The sequence below is a fragment of the Sturnira hondurensis genome, unplaced genomic scaffold, assembly GCF_014824575.4.
Source record: "Sturnira hondurensis isolate 20B ecotype Veracruz unplaced genomic scaffold, ASM1482457v3 Scaffold0000648, whole genome shotgun sequence".
Taxonomy (NCBI): Eukaryota; Metazoa; Chordata; class Mammalia; order Chiroptera; family Phyllostomidae; genus Sturnira; species Sturnira hondurensis.
Window position 1 is genome coordinate 6461106 of NW_028073279.1, and position 17990 is coordinate 6479095.

Sequence of the window (17990 nt, forward strand, 5' to 3'; positions counted from 1 at the left end):
ATGTCTTGGAAAGTGGTCAGAGATTTCTTACACCCAAGCATTTGTCTATTTGAGGAGCCACAGTGATTTATGCAAAAAGTATATACTTAGTCCTATAAATGCTGAGCTTCCTGATTCATCCTTCAATTTCTAGATGCTCATGGGACCAGTCTCAGCCCGAGAGGCCCCAGAGAAGGCCCCTTCTCAGCCTTCCTCACTACCCCATACCTGGGGTCCTCAGCACAATCGCTGGCCCCTACTTTTCCCACCCCTAAAACTGCCCTGCCTACTTGGCCCTTGCCCCTAATAGAAGTGGCAGGAGAATCCAGCCCCCAGCTGACACACAGACCTTCCTCCCTTGTTGAGTTCAGGCCAATCAGAGCTGACCAGGGAATAACTTGGACAATTCGGACAAATGCAGAGACACTTTGCAGCACCCTACTTCGGCACATGAACTCACCTGGGATGGTGGTTCTGTGACAGACTGTGTTGGAGACTGAACCAGAAAAACTAATTAAGGGGGCCCGGAAGGAAGTTTGCTCACAATTTACATCTGTCTGACAAGGAATATCCTATAGGAGAACCAGGGGTTCCACCTATGAACCCTGGGTGGGGTTATAATAGCAATTCCCAAAAGTGGGAATGAAACCCCTTCTTTGTATTAGGGCTAGACTCAAGGCAGGTCACCAACAGGCCATTAATTATTCCAAGGTGTCTGCTGTCAACCAGGGCTGAGATGGAAAACATATCACTTTCCTAGAAAGGCTGAGAGGAGCTCTTGTCAAGCATACTAACCAGGATTTAGAGTCTTATGAGGAACAAATGAGATTAAAGGATACATTTTTAACTCAGTCAACTTCTGACAGTAGGAGAAAATTACAAAATCTTCTCCAGGGACCTGGGGTTTCTTTGGACGAAATGCTGGCCCCAGCCAACACGGCCTTTTACGACCACCACCAGCAGGGAGGCCAGGGCTCAGGAGGAGAAAAACAGCCAGGGACTAGGCCCGCCCAAGCTTCAGCCCATTCACAGCCATGTCCTGCAGGCCCTGCACAGCCTGCTCCAAATGACACCAAGTGCCGTGTGTGCTGGGAGAAGGGGAATTGGGCAAAGGGGTGTCCTAATCATGAAAAGTCTCCTCCAGGGCGCTGTAGAAGTGCAGGACTACAGGCCATGGGGCAGCCCTCTGTCCCTGGGGCTGAAGGGCCGCCCGCCTTGCAGATGGTAACTCAAGACTGAAGCTGCCCACCCGAGTCGGCCCCACCTCAAGAGGTCACCGTCACTGTACTGGAGCCTAGGGTATGCATGGATGTGGCAATAACCTTTTTATTAGACACTGGGGCTACCTACTCTGTCCTTATTGCCTTCTCCAGAGGCCTCCCCTCAATCCTGCACTGTCCTGGGTGTGCCAGGAAAGCCCCCCACTAAGAACTCCCCTCCTCCTTTGGGCTCCCTCTGGGACAGATATTATTTCACTCATTCCATTATGTCATCCCTGAATGCCCAAGTCCCCTCCTCGGGAGGGGTCTTCTTCAATTGTTAGGGACTGAAATAGTTATAGGAGGGAATCCTGCCTTAAGACCACCTCTCCACATGTTAGTTACACAAATTGAAGACCATGTGGACACTTGCTCCCCCCCATGGGAGAGACAAATTGACCCAACGGTCTGGGACACCAGAGTTTCTGGTCTGGCTAAAAATGCCGCACCAGTCTTCCTTAGCCATAAGGTCCCTCAGAGTTTCCCCACCAAGAAGCAGTACCCACTGAGACCCGAGGCAAAGGCTGAGCTTCAGCCTATAGTTTCTGAATTCCTTTCTCATGGGCTACTTAAACCCACAAGTTCCCCTGGTAACCCTCCTGTATTAGTGGTCTGGGGAGAGGACGACTCCTATAGATTAGTCCAAGATTTGAGAATCATTAACGAAGCAGTGGTTCCGCTGCACCCTGCTGGTCCCAACCCACACACTGTCTTGGGGACAATTCTCATGTGCTTTACAGATTTAGACCTGAAGGATGCATTCTTTCCTATCCCGCTGGACATAAAGTCCCAATTTCTTTTTGCCTTTGAATAGACGTTCCCTGAGGGGCAGTCCCAACAACTATCTTTGACCCACCCCAGGGGGTCAGAGAGAGCCCCATTTGTTCGGTCAGGCTCTGGCTGAGAGCCTGACTTGACTTACAGCTAGAGAACAGGGCATTACTTCAGTATGTAGGTGATCTACTTGTTTGTTCCCCGAACCAGAAACGATCAGTTTTGCATACTGCTCAGACATTAAATTTCTTGGCTGCCTGAGAACATAAGGTCTCCAAGTCTAAGGCTCAGCTAGTCAGACAGGAGGTACACTATTTAGGCTTGGCCCATCCTCCTGGGAAGCGTGGCCTTTCCCCAGACAGAGTCCAGGCCATCACTTAGCACTTGAAAACAACTGAGGTCCTTTGTTGGTTTAACTGGGTATCGCAGAACCTGCATACCTAATCATGGCCTCTTCGCACAGCCCCTTTACAATAGCCTCAAGGGGTGGGAAGATTTGGTCCCTTTACAATGGGGACAGAATCAACAGAAGACTTTGAATCAGTTTAAGACATTGCTCACTCGGGCTGTGGCCCTAAAACTCCCTAATCTCTCCAAGCCTTTCCCACTATATACACATGAAAAGGAGGGGATAAACAGCTCTTGGATTCCTCACCCCCAAATTAGGAAATACCCATCAACTCATGGCCTATATATCGAAAAGGCTAGCAGTCTGTGTGTGGCCATCTTGTTTTTGAACTGTTGGGGCCTTCACCCTCTTTTACAGGAGGCCTTCAGACTGCCCCCCGGGGCTCCAGTTGGGCACACACTAGTCATCGAGTCCCAGAACCCGTGCAGACGAAGGGACACTGCTGGCTCTCGGACAATAGACTCTTAAAATACCAGGCTTTACTTTTAGAAAATCCTCACATCACTATTCTTCTTAAATCCTGCCACTCTGCTTCCCAATTCAGCGGAGGACTTCCATTCCACTCCTGCTCTGAAATTGTATGTGTGTCTTCTAACCCTCACCCCGATCTCTCCAGTGGGCCTCTAGACAACCCAGATATTATCTGGTTCACAGGTGGCAGCAGTTTTTTTCTAGAGGGAAAAAGAAAGGCAGGGTACGCACTACCGGCCAATTCCTTGGCTCAGTTAGCAGAACTAATAGCTCTTACCCGAGCACCTCCACCAGCAGAAGGAGAAAGGGCAAACATTTTCACAGATTCTAAATATGCTTTCTTAGTCCTGCATGCTCACGCAGCAGTCTGGACGGAGAGGGTTTTCCTTACCACTAAGGGCCGCCCTACCAGATACAGCCTCAAATCCCAGACCTCGAAGCTCTTCAAAGGCTTCAGCAAATATCGGCCACTCCTTGTAGGGGACATCAAAGGGGGATTCTGAGGTAGTCAAGGGCAATTGCTTGGCAGACACCACTGCCAGACAAGCCACCCTTCAGGAGGTATGAGTTCCCGGCAGCCAAGGTGCTGTAGGGGCTCTCATCCCTCAGGCATCCCCCCGCCGCCCAACTCCATCCCGTACTGAAGAAGAACAGTCCTGGGCAACGCAGGAACAGTTTCAACTTTTCCCTTCAGGATGGCTGAGCTGAGGAACCATTTTAATTCTACCCCAAAATATACAATGGTAAATTACTAAGTCCTTCCACAAACCAACTCACTTGGGAAGGGAATCTCTGGCCACCCTTACTGGCAGGGCATTTCAAGGAAAGGGGCCGTCCAAGGCTGCCAACGAAGTAGTATCCTCCTGTCCTACCTTCCTTCTTTGCAGCCCCCAAGGAGCATTTCTGCCAATGCTGGCCCGGCCTGCCCCACAATAGGGATCCTATGCAGGGGAGGACTGGCAAACAGATTTTACCCAGATGCTCCCTAACACGGACACAAATACCTATTGGTCTTTGTAGATGCCTTTATGGGTTAGCTAGAGGCCTTTCCAACCTGAGTGGAGAGGACTCCATAAGAATTGAAGAAGCTTCTTCATGAGATGATTTCTAGGTTTGGGTTCCCCAGCTCCCTTCAAAGTGCCAACAAAGCAGCCTTTACTTCCACTGCAGTCCCAACAACCTCCAAGGCGCTGGGAGTCGACTACAGACTCCACTATGCCTGGCGCCCTCAGTCATCGGGGCAGGGAGAGAGGGCCAAACCATCTCTAAAAACTGCCATAAGAAAAATCACACAAGAAACCTCTCCCAGCTGGAAAGAAGCCTTGCTGGTTGCTTTACTTCGGACCAGGGTGGCCCCCAAGGCCTATTTGACTTTCAGCCCCTTTGAGGTACTATATGGCTGACCCTTCTATATTCAGAGCTCTGGCTAGACACAGAGGGCTTCCTCCCTAGAAACCTGTGCATAGACGGTGGCTCAGTTTCAGGCCACCCTCCGGGAATTTGGCCTACAGCTTACAAACCTAGCCAGGATTCCACTGCCCCACTGTATGCCCTGGCAACCCAGGTTTTAAATAAAGTTTGAAAGGATGGTTCCCCAGGTTCTGAACTATGACCCATGTGGAAAGGACCCCTCCCTGTTCCTATGTCTCCTCCTTGTTTGTTCCCCGGACAAGCCGTCATAGTTCCTGGAATCTTCAGTTGGATACATCGCTCTGAAGTCAAACCACGCAAGGAGCGAACTAAACCCTCAGGACTTCCAGAATAGCAGAACGATACCACATAGTCCTCTGAGCTGGTGGAGGACCCCAAGTTCCTTTTCCAAAGGACATTCTTGAGTCTGATAAGTAACTTCCTATTTTACTCCTTACCCGCTTTCGCTGATGCTAAATCTCCACCTAAAACTGCCTGTGAATTAGCCAATCACATGACCCATTCTTTAAAGTTAAATTCTTCCCATTGGCTTTGTCTTTCTACCCACGGCTGGGGCTGTGTTCAGCCCTTGGCACCAGAAGAGCAGGGAAACATCTCCATTACCCCTAGACAAAAAGACTGTACCTCCCAGCCCATAGGGCACCATAGCTACTCAAAACCTCGCTAAACTAGTGCCCAAGATTTCCTGCACTAGAAGTCAATCTCCCCTAGAGGGCCTCTGTGTTCTCACATACCGTATTTTGCTGTGTATGATGCGCACTTTTTTGGCCCAAATTTTTGAGGGAAAAATAGGTATGCACATTATAGCTGGGTGGTACGGTACATAAAATTCCTTGTAGCTTGTATCTGTTCTTGTGTTTTGTAATTATTTGTTACATAAAATCTCTTATACCATTATGTGTTCAAAAATAAATGCTAGAATTCCTTTATAATACAAAAAAACCCCAAGTCTCTCAATATAAATAAATAAATAAATAATTGAATTAAAAAATTAAAACAAAAGATTTTGTTCCTGAAAGTTTGGTCCAAGAAACATGGGTGCACATGATACACGGCAAAATACAGCCACAAACCGCCTTCGGTTTGGTCAGCTATCCCTTCTGCATTGTCAGTCATGCTCCAGGAGGTGCTCAAGGGAGGGCCTGCTGATGGCCAAATGCCCACAAGACAAAATTTTCTAATCCCGGGTCCCCCGTATCACAAACACCACGTGTGGCATTTTCCTCACTGCCGTACCCTGTATCTCTGGAGGAATTCCTAATCTGAGGGGTGAAACAAATTTCATGCATACCTGCTTTCTGAAGCCAGCTGTTCCTAGCCCACATTTAGACCAAAACAGCAAAAATAATTTACAGCCAAGGCAAGTCGTCCTATCAAGTTGGTGAACCCCTCCTACAGGAGAGAGGACTATGTCACTCCGGTGCGCAGCTCTGGAGTCACCATACATTGTGGACCGAAGAGGAGATCTGTCTTCACTGAATTTATAAATAGCACACATTTCCACCACCCCATAATAGACCCTCTAGTCGCAGCCTCACTGGCAGCACAAGGATTACAATGGTCAGGTACCAAATACCCAAGAACCAAGCAACTAGTCAATGGCAGCTATGTCTCTGTGGAAACCCATCCAATGAAGCTGGCAGATACTGCCTTGCTGGCAGAAGTACCCTCTTTGACAGGAGTCTATGGGGTGTGGGTACTCAGCATCCTGGACCTTCCTCCGCAGTGGAATCTTCCCCTTTGGGAATATTCTTTCTGGTGTTTCCATAGATTGGGAAAACGCCTCCCTCCCATTTCCTTTGGGAGGACGAGGACATCTTTTCAGAAGGGCTGGTCCCCTTATTCCTCTAACATCAATTATTGGGATCCTCTCTGCCACAGGAGCAGTGTCAGGGGGTGCTTCATTCGGAATCTGCCCCCATCTATCAAAGGGAATGTCCAACTCCCTAACTAAAATAGGGGAGACATTTGCAGCACTCCAAGACAACTGGACTCATTAGCTGGAGTTGCCCTCCAACATCAAAGGGCATCAGACCTCCTCACAACCTCAGTGGGGGGAACATGTTTATACCTCAAGGAAGAGCCCTGGCTGGTGTAGCGCAGTGGATTGAGCGTGGGCCTGCGAACCGCATGATCGAGGTTCGATTCCCAGTCAGGGCACATGCCTGGGTTGCAGGCCAGTTCCTGGTTCCCGACAGGGGATGCACGAGAGGCAACCATACATTGATATTTCTCTCTCTCTCTCTCTCCTTCCCTTCCCCTCTAAGATAAATATATATATATACCTCAAGGAAGAGTGTTGCTTCTAAGTTAGCAAATCAGGACTAGTCCAGCAAAACATTCAGTGCATCCTTGAATCCACATCCAGGATCAAAACTTCAACATCTTTTTGGGACTCGTTCATGGCTTATGTCTTTACTTCTCTCCTTTGCAACACCATTATTAATTATACTAGTAATATTACTATTTGGACCCATGTTAATAGCTTAATAACTAAATTCATCTCTCCTAGAATAGAGGCTATAAAACTATAAATGACTGTCATGAACAACTATCGGCCTCCGGGACTAGAGGCTCCAGACTTCTGCCATGGGCCAGTGGAAGGACACCTCCCTCCACCTCCTCTGATGGATAGTTAGCAAGCAGATGGAACCCAAAGAAGGCTCAAGGACTCTTTTACAATAGGAAGCAGCCAGAGCGGCCGTCGCCCCAAAACCTCCAGAGATTTGGGTTCCAGACGTTTGAGTGGGGCGTGTTAGGTAGGATAGATAGCAAACCAAGGCAAAGAGGAGGAGGGAGACGTGTCTCACCCACTAACTCAGCAGTCCTGAGCCTGGTCCAGTAGTATTTCCAGGTGTTCCAACATTGTGGGAAACACCACGCTAACAGAGGAGGAGGGAAGTCCTTGAAATTCTATGTGTCGTTTCCAGTATCTGGGAAAGAAAGCCTTTGAAACTGTGCTTTCATCCCAAGGCCTGAAAGGCTGGAAAGGGCCCACATATTACCTGTCAAGCAGCATGTAATTTCTTCACCCCGTCAGGCCGACTATGTAAATCCTCAGAGATGATCTGACGCTCTGCTACCCCTGCTCTTGCCCTTCTCCCCTTCCTCATCAAGGCCCGTTCTCTTTCATGAGATCACATCACTGATAAACCCTGCGTGCACGCTAGTGGACTTGCTGATCTGTAATTCTTTACTGCATCAGCAAGGATAACTGAGTTTCTCCCATATTTCCTCACCTACAAGCTGGCATTCGTAAAGTTTAACTGTGCGGTGGGGTAGCAGTGCCAATTCAATCAGTTAATATATATGGAAATGAATTTTAAATGTCGAAGCAGTGTGTTCTTCCTGGAATCAAAAACAACTCAGGACTGTCTTGGTTTTTAGACACTGATGCCTGGAGGTCTGGGATATAGTCTGTTAACTCACCCATTCAGCACTCACCATTCACCGCCCCCCGCCCCCAATTTTGGCTGAAAGCACAGTAAACAGGGGCAGAAGGAAATTCTTTGGCTTTGCCTGTTTTTCAGGCCTTTTACAATCCTGGTGAACATCTGATGGTGTATGAACAAATCCACTCAACACTCATTTCTGATCAACCTCTATCGTGCCAGGGATTAAAGGGAGCTTGTGCCCTGCAGTCTGGAAGGGGAGATGAACTTAATACGTGGAGTGTGATCTCTTGTCCCAGAGGTTGGAGGGAGAGGTTCTCCTGAGGAAACAGGGAAAGGGCCTGACATAGACCTTAAAAAGAAGTAAGAGTTCACCTGGGCCAAAGGGCAAAGGGAAGAGAAGTACAGAAACCACAGAGGAAGTGAAGAAGGGAGAATGTTTGGATAAGTCTGCTCATCAGGACTCACTGGCTCACAGGGATGGAAACACAGGAAGTAAGCCCTGTGCACCTGTGAGCTGGGATGAGGAGGGTATGTACATGACACCAAGAGCCGTAAGACTTAGTCTTAGGGTTTAGACGGAGAAATAGTATGATCTGAATTTCCACTGCAGTATGTGGGGGCTGGACAAGTGAACTGGGGCAATAACCGAGGACTTGAAGAGGAGGGGAATCATTGTGGGGGGAAAATGGGCAAGGTTTGAGAATTCCGAGTGTGAGCCTCAGGCAAAGCAAGGGCAGAGTCAAGCTTCAAGCCTTGCTGGGTAAGGGAAGGGTAGGGCCCCTTGCAGAATTGGAGAGAGTCCTGGAGAGGTGTAGGTGGTTCTGTTACTTGAAGGTCTATCAGCAGTAAAAGCCAACTCCAGCAACCTAGCCAAAAGAGGGACTTTACTAGAATTTTTCTGGAATTTCTCATAAATTCATGGAACAGTTGAATTTACTAGAAAGACTGGGAACTGGGACAGTTCTAAGGGACCCCAGCACCAAGACTCAAAGTGGACCTTTCCCCTGCACAGTACCATTTATAGTTAGCTCAAGTCTGTCTCTCTCACTTCAAGGCTAGAAGAAATCTCTGGGAGTGACTCAGTCTCAGGCAGGTACCTGTCCTGTGGTTGCCATCAACTGTGATATAGACGTCCAGTGGCTTTCAGCAGCTTATCCTGTGGGCTGGGGTCAGTTCCCAAAGAATGGAGAATCCATTTAGACCTGGGCAACCAATCAGAAAAGATCTACCACAATGAGCAAGAGGATAGGTTTGGATTTGCCTGGGCTGGGTTTTAAAAGCCATCCTCTGGCTGAATTGACAAGCTAACAGTTAGAAATGAGAGGCTGAGCAGGCCACTCAGAGCAGGAGGTTTGGCGGCCATTATCATTGAGAATGAAGAGGACAGCTGGGCAGAGCATCAGAACCTCAGGGAAGATAACCGGGAGCCGTGAGCCAATCACGGCTGCATTCAGTAAGTGACAGGAAAAAATGAGGTAGATTACTCAGAAAAATGTGTTAAAGAAGCCAAAGAAAGACCAGATTCCTGGGGAAAATGTTAGGTATCCTGGGAGATTCAGCAATATTTAAGGGCTGAATACAAAGGTGGCCTTCCCAAGTGTCAAGGGCAGAATTTAGAGGCAGCGCAGTCAATGGATAGTCAATGGGAGGCAGGGTTGTGGTTCTAGGAGGAACCAGAGTGGAGGGAAAGCTTGAGTTTTTAAGTTTGGGGAGAGAACTGGACTGAGTTGAAACCTGGGGTTGAAGAACCAGCCAGGAGGTCAAACTGATGATGAGTTTACAGAAGCCCCAAGGAAGATGCCCCGAGGAAGAGATTAAGGGATTTAGGATCAAGGACTTGAGTTGATGTGTTCACGTTGAAAGAGTTTGGGGGACACTTCTTTCACCCTGAGAGGAGAGAGAAACAACAGATAGCTGTTGGAGGGGAAATCTGAGATCAAAGGAGAGAGGTTGCGGCCTGTTCCTGTGGATGTTCAGCCTTCTCCAGGAACCGGAGGAGAGGACAGGAGTTCTGTTAAAGCTCTGTTTCAAGAATGCAGGTTGAACACAACCATTTGCAATTGGTGGAAAATTAAAGAAACGCTTCAGAAGGTGAGAAAAAGCTTTTGTTAAGGACCACCGAGCTAGATAAAAAAAAAATTATTTGCCACATATACCAGTTTTAGAAATTGTCCTAAAAATGTTCAGGTAGCTTTGAAGAATATTATTGAAAAGACATATAAAATACCCCAATTACCTACTTTTTAAAAATAAGAAAAATCAGCAATATATTCAACAACAAATAAAATACAATTGCTATTTCAAAGAAAAAACAAAAATTAGCTTTCTGTTGGTCAACATTCAGTATGTTAGTGAATGGTGAATGTCCGTAGAAGAAAATGTCCATAATAATGAAGTAAGTGGCCTCCATATGACCTCCAGGTAACCTGAACCACTTCGCAGGGCAATTCTGATGCCTGAGTCTTTCAGCCCGTCTCTCCGAGCTGGTGGAGGCCTTGGAAGCCACACCCCCAGCGTCCTGGAAGGTACTTTTGAGAAAGTTCAAAGAAATTCAGAGGGGAGATGGGCTTGTGTGTAATCTTAATCTTGGTGTTTCTAGAAACTGTGTGTTATCAACTCTTCCAAAATTGGTCGGGCTGACTGGTCACACGGGGGAATCTCAATGAACTACAATTTCCATGTTATCTTTTACAACCTTGCGACATACACATATCTTGTGGCTCCATCACCCCAGTGAGGTTTTCCTTGCTACTTGCAGGCCACCACGGAGGCTAAAAAGGAAACGGGAAGAGATAGCGTCTCAACCATCACAAAGCCTCAGGGATCATTCCTGTCCCTCTGAAGCAAATACACACAGCTCTTGAACAACGGCCCAGTGTTCTGTGGGAATTCAACTGGGGAGTGTTGGTGAGTGAGGGAGTGAACACGTGCCAGCTAACCCCTGTCTCTGTGTGACTGCTGTGAACACGAAATGTCTTCAGGACCCCCTTCTACCCCCCTACCATGTTCTTTGGGGCCTTCTCCTCCTCCTCCTCCCCCCTTTTTAAAAATTTTTCTTATTTTTTATTTTTATTTTATTCAAGCAGGCTGTGCTTCTTTCTCCGACATTGATCATCAGGGTCTGTTAGTACCATTGATATGTCTTACCTGGTTGGTGCGGTACGACTTTTTGCGACAGTACCTTTATCTCCAGGTCCTTTCATCCTGTGGTGCTAGAGGAACCCTTCCACAACCTTGCTCTCACCCGTCACATTCTGACGTATGACTGACTTCATTGCCTAGGGACAGCTTGGTTTGAGACCACTTAGCGCCTGTTCTCCTGACCTCAGAGGGGTCTTCCAGGCACTCCCTGAACCGTCGAAGTATCTGGAGACTCCTGAGTCTCTGAGGATACATTTAGCTTTGGTAGCTGACAAGGTCCTTCAGTATTAAAATCAGGCCTGCCTTGGTGACTCCAACTTTTTTTGTTCCGACTGAGCTTCTTCCTGCAGGTCCTGTCCCACTCGGGACTGCTCTTCTCCAGGCTCACGGCTCAGGGCCTCGACCCTTCTTCTAGCGCGGTTTCCAGGCGGTTCTCTCCTGACTGCTTGCCTGTCAGCTGCATTGTGGTCTCATTGCTCCAAAACATGACACTCAGCCTGCAGGTTTGCTCTGGCTGCTGCACACTGGTGTGAACACCATACCTCCACCAGGGCTCCACGTCCCAGGAAATGAAGCTATATTTTTAAAAATATCCACACCTTATATATTTTTTGCTTCCAGTGACCAAATATGTAACCACTCAAACACTTAGAGTTTTAAAACTATCACCACGAAAACCTGTCATTTTCAGGAATATTTGTCAACTTAATTATAGGGCTTCACATGTATTCCTGGGGTATTTCACTCTTTTATCGCACAGTCCATAGGTAAAGCATTTCTTTAACTTTTAAAATAAGCACAGTTTGAAATGTAAGTAGAGGTAGTTAGTTTTTTAAGTGCAAATGGGCTGCTTTTAAGTGCTCAAGAATTTACACATATATATTCACATGAGACCAGAAAATCTCCCGTGGCCTGGACCCCCTCTGGCCAGCTCTCTCCTTCACACACAAACGCGTGCACATGCACCTACATGCACACACGGCATCGCAGTTAGACACCTTTGTATGTGCATTTTTTGTAATATAGAACTTCATAATTTATGTATTTTCCCATAATGTCACCTCATAGTCACAGAGCGGGGATCCTACTTCGTATAGTAAAGAATGAGACTCAGAGAGGTTCAGCGACAAAGTTAAAGCAAAGCAGAAAACTGCAGTCCTCGAACTCACTCATTTAAGTAGCATATTTGCAGCAGAAGAGTCAGGAGTTTTGTTTTGAGCTGCAACTTTCATTAGAGGAGAATGACCTTATTGGGAGATGTTTTTCCAGCCTTAAAAAAAAAAAACACAAAAAACAGCAAAAAAAAAAAAAAAAAACGCTCCACCTCCATCCATGGCCAATGTCTGCCCTCTTCTGGCCAAAGGGAGGATGACAGCTATCACTGAGAAAATCTTCAGACCAAAAATCAAACCTTGGAATTTGGGAAATTGGTAGTTGCTCCATGATAATTGCTGCTTTTTAGTGAGTTCTGGTCCTGGCTCTGCATATGTCTTTGCGTTGGGGCCCTCAGGGCAGCTTCACTCCCACCCACTTGAGCTTGGTGAATTCTAATGATAAAGAAGGTTATGTGTTAATGATGTCCTTGAGCCGTATAGAGTGCCTGATCAGACCGGATGTGCTGGCTTTGCTGTCAAGCAGTGTTGGTGTAACTATATATAAGTCAGGGTTGCTACAGAATGGACCCGTGGTGGGGAATAAGATGCTGTTACTGAATGGACCCTCCTCCCCTGGGGTCCCTTCTGTACTAGGTGTGCCTTGCCCACGGCCCTTAGAAATTGTGGCTCTTATTGCCAGAGTTTGGTAAAAAGGAAAGGAACTATTTATTCAAACGTTATATGGGTTTAGAGTAATGGTAGAATATCACCATTAAAATACCAAAGTCCCTTAAAACACCCCCACACACACAGAGTCCTCCCTGCCCTACTTTGCCCAACCAGGCCAGTCAGGGACACCACCTCTCAGGAAAAGCTGTAAGTCTGCAGCTCGGCTAGACTCCCGGTTCCTCCCAGTAATCCGGCCTTAGCTGGCAGGTCTCCCACCGTTCCCAGCACCATCAGCTATGTTGCTGCCTCCATCTCCAGTTCTTAATCCACAACCAAATGGCACCTCCTCATGGGCCCACCAGCGGGAGTCCTTTAACCCCTTTCCTTCCCGAAGGGCCTCTCATTGTCCTCCCTCGAAGTCCTGTTGTCCTTCTACATTCTTTCAAACTGCTAAGAGGGAACTCTGCCTGGCTGCGACATCTTGCTTTCCTGCTTCCTAAACCCCATGGTCAAGGGGGCCCTCAAAACTGCATGGTGAGGAGGGAAGCACAGCTGTCACACCTGGGTTTCAGTCCTGGCACAAGTCTTCCTCTGCCACCGAATTTCCAACTTGTCCCACAGTTGGCGACACCTGCCAGCACTCCTTCATTTTTCAGCCTTTCTTGGCTGCCCCAGTAAGTCTGCAGAGGCCAGGCATGGCCCTGGGGTGCGGAGCAAACCATCTCCGAGCTCTCACACAGATGCTGTAACCAGGGGGAGCTTCCCCCCAGCTACATCACAGGTCAAAGTCACGCCCATCTCCCTAGCTAGCCTATTGATATGCAAGATAACATTTTTGCATATCAGGTATGAAGCTGGCCAGCGGTTGATATGCAAAATAACTCTCTAGGGCCCTGCTCCATTTGTCCCATTCCCCATGCTGGCCTGCCTTGGGTGGTGGGGCTATCCTATTTTTCTGTATTTCTTGGACACCCCCAGTTCTGGACCTCATTCCAAATCCTTTGTTTGGGGAGCCTTGGCTGCACCCTGTTACAGGATAGTATTATCTGCAGAGATTTTCTGGAAAATGTCTTCAGAAATTCTCTAGAAAACAGCATAGGTAGCCTGTCCTTTTCATAATAACACTATATCTAATCCTGGTTGGTGTGGCTCAGTGGATAGAGCCTATGCTCAATCCTTACGCCTGTGAACCAAAGGGTTGCTGGTTCGATTCCCAGTCAGGGCACATGCCTGGGTTGCAGACCAGGTCCCCAGTAGGGAGCACATGAGGAGCAACCACACATTGATGTTTCTCTCCCTCTCTTTCTCCCTCCCTTCCCCTTTCTAAAAATAAATAAATAAAAATCTTAAAAATAAAAATAACACTATATCTAGAAAATCATTCAATGTTGTTCTATCACCAACAACATTCACTTTACTTTTTCAGTCTCTAGTAAGAATATACCACTTTTTCATTAATCCCCTATGTTGGACTGTTGAATGATTTGCACAGTTTGACTATTACATCATCAGCTGAAATGACTATCTTGGATGTGAATGTTTTTGTTGATCTCTGATTGTTGCCTTTGGATCAGTCCCTAAGAGCAGAGTCACCAGGGCCAAAGTTCAATCATTGGATCTCTAAATGCACTTTGAGGATCCCATTGTGGACCAGGTGCTGTGCTAGGCACCTATGAGGGCTCAATAAGCAACGTCCCTGTTTTTGAGGTGCATGTCGATCTGGCTGGGGAAGGTGGGGATGGACAATAGATAGTAAGTCAATACAGTGATAGCGATAAAGGTTATGGGAAAAAAGCATTTACCATGGACACCTGTAAGCTTAAAGTGCCCTCCGGAAATGCGCCACCAGCAGAATTAGGAGACCTGTGGCTTTGTATCCTTTCGGACACTGTGAGTTGTAATTTACCTCTTCAATAGCCAAAAACCAAACAGTTAAATTTTGCATTTATTTCTTGACCAGTGACATAGAACAAGTTCCACGTTCTTGTAAGTTTATATTTTTAAGTTGCCAGTTAATTATCTTCATCTGCTTTGCTCTGATATTCTGACTTAGGATATTTATCCTTTGTCTTGCTTGCTTCTAATTTTGTTTTTGATTTTTCTGAGACATAAAGCTTTTTAATTTTTATGCAGTCTAATCTGTAATTTGTTTTCTTTTGAATTTCTATCTTTGCTGCGATGCTTAGAGGAAACTTCCTAAAGTAATAGAATAAGTCACCCATATTTTTTCTAGGTTTTACATTTTTCTGTATTAGTTTTCTTTAATTCATAGGAGTTTTCAGTGGGAATGTCAATTAAATATTTTTTTCCAAACAGTAATCTCAGCATGACTTTCTGCATAATAGTTGAGCAACACTGGATCTTAAGCCACTTGAAGAGGCCGAGGCAGCAGGCCACACCTGAACTGAGACTGTGAGGCTGGGGCGGGGCCGATGTGGGGGGGGGGGGCACTCCAGCTGTGCCAGAGGCTGCCGGAGAGAAGCAGAGCATCCTGGGTACCCCTGCTACTCAGCGGTCACTCAAGGGCTCCCAGAGAACACACTTATGGATTTTCCAGTGTGGGCCCTGTCCCTGTCGAGGAAATGTACCACCTGGACCTCCCAGGAAGTTATTTTGAAAAGCAGTCTGCTCCTCTGTGCCGGAGCCCGGGGAGACGGCAACATTGATTAGATCAATACAAGGGAACCACTGGAGCCTCTTCTGTGGATAAAAAGAGAAGCAAATGATGACCTGGTGAAATGGACAGAGCCCAAGGTCCTGGCCACTGCTTTAACTCTACAGCTAATTGCTGTGTGTCCTGAGCCGAGTTCTCGTGCTGCTCCAGGTCCAGTTTGGTCAGGTCAGATGTTCTTTCTATTACACCACATTTAGCCTTGTTAGCTGGTTGGGAAGAATACTGCATATTGATATGCACTTCATGGTTTGGAATACAAGCTGCATTTGTATAGAAAAAATTGGGGAGTGTGCCCTGGCTGGTATAGCTCAGTGGACTGAGCGCGGGCCTGAGAACCAAAGTATCGCGGTTTGATTCCCAGTCAGGGCACATGCCTGGGTTGCAGGCCACTTCCCAGCAGTGGAAGCACGAGAGGCAACCACACATTGATTTAAACAAAATTGGGGGAGTGTGCACAATATACCAGCTTGATCTAGAGGACTAAGAGTGTGTCTGTGACAGAGAAACAGATATTGAAAAAAGGAAGAAGGAGGGAAAGAAGGAAGGGAGGAAGGAAATGGAGAATCAATTGGGTCTGTAAGAAAATATTGAATTAAGCTTTGTTGTTGTGAATTACAGTATTTCTGCCAATCATTCTGACCTGCACAGAGGTGAGTGGGAGGTGTAGGGGCCACTCATACAGGTGAGTTGGCAAACTTTCACCCCACTAGCTGGCTCCCAACAGTCCTGTTAGTCTTCGAAGTTAACACTTGAAACCTCCCTTGCCCAAGGCAGTGGCTGGCAGACCAGGCAGTCCCATATTTGCATGCAGATAAATCAGGAGGGAAATCTGGGGAAGGAGACAGATCCTGCAAGCCAGGGTTCCAGTGTGAGGAAATAAAGCCTCGAAACCTCTGGCCGTAAAAACCTGTGGGGCTATGGCAGTGGGAGACACTTCCAGTCTCACAGGAGAGTCCACTCAGAGGGACCCACAGGGTCCTAGAATATACACACACCTACCCACCTTGGAATCAACACCAGAAGGACCCAATTTGACTGTGGGTAGCAGGGGAAGTGACTGAAAGTGGGGCAACAGCCAAGCAAGTGGCCTTGTTGCCTCTCTGATCCCTCCCCCACATGCGGCTCCACAATGCAGGGTGTTGCCCCACCCTGGTGAATACCTAGGGCTCTGCCCCTTACAATGTAACAGGTACACCAAAACAAAGAATATGGCCCAAGTGAAAGAACAGATCAAAAATCCAGAAAAAGAACTAAGTCACAAGGAGCTAGCCCACCTATCAGAGGCAGAGGTCAAAACACTGGAAATCAGGATGCTCACAGAACGGATTGAGTACAGATGCAAAATAGAGGAAGAAGTGAAGGGAATATGAAGTGAAATAAAGATGCAGGGAACCAACCATGAAGGGAAGGAAACCAGGACTCAAATCAACAACTTGGACCAGAAGGAAGAAATAGACATTCAACTGGAACAGAATGAAGAAACATAGATTCAAAAAAATGAAGGGAGGTTTAGGAACCCCTGGGACAACTTTAAACATCTGAAACATAGGAATGCCAGAAGGAGAAGAGGAAGAGGAAGAAATCGAAAACTTATTTGAAAAAATAATGAAGGAAAACTTCCCCACTCTGGTGAAGGAAATAGCCATGCAAGTCTAGGAAGCTCAAAGAGTCCCAAAGAAGTTGGACCTAAGAAGGAACACACCAAAACACAGCCTAGTTAAATTAACCAAGATTAAAGAAGAGAACAGAATCTTAAAAGCAGCAAGAGAAAAGGAGGGAGTTATCTACAAATGAGTCCCCATAAGACTATCAGCTGATTTCTCCAAAGAAAGCTTACAGGTAAGAAGGGGCTGGTCAGAAGTATCCCAAGTCATGAAAGGCAAGGACCTACATCCAAGATTGCTCTATTTAGCAAAGTTCTCATTTAGAATGGAAGGGCAGGTGAAGTGCTTCCCAAATAAGGTCAAGTAAAGGAGTTCATCATCACCAAGCCCTTATTATATGATAAGCTAAATGGACTTATCTAAGAAATAGAAGAATATCAAAACAATGAACAGTAAGATGACAACAAACTCACAACTATCAACAACTGAGCCTAAAAAACAAAAACAAAAATAAACTAAGTAAACAACTAGAACAGGAACAGAATCAGAGAAATGGAGATCACATGGAGGTTATCAGTGGGGAGGAGGCAGGGGGAGAATAGGGGGAAAGGTGCAGGGAATAAGAAGCATAAATTGTAGGGAGAAAATAAACAGGGGGAGGTTAAGAATAGTACAGGAAATGGAGAAGCCAAATAACTTACATGTATGACCCATGGACATGAACTAAGGTGGGGGAATGCTGGTGGGAGGGGTGGTACAAGGCAGAGAGGGATAAAGGGGAGAAAAAATGGGACAACTGTAATAGCATAATCAATAAAATACACTTTAAAAAAAGAAAGGGAAAGAAACCTCCCTTGCCCAGAATTAATGTCAGTCACAGCTATTTGCTGCTCTCTACTGGCCAAAATGAGTAATGACTGCATGACACAGGACAGTTTTCTCTGCAATAATAATATTCATTTCTATAAATGAATATTATTACACATGAACGAATATTATCAACAAATATTTATAGAATTTCTAGTGCCATGTATTGCTATAAAACAGACCAGGAACCAAAATAGACAAAAAGTCCTACCTTCATGGTACT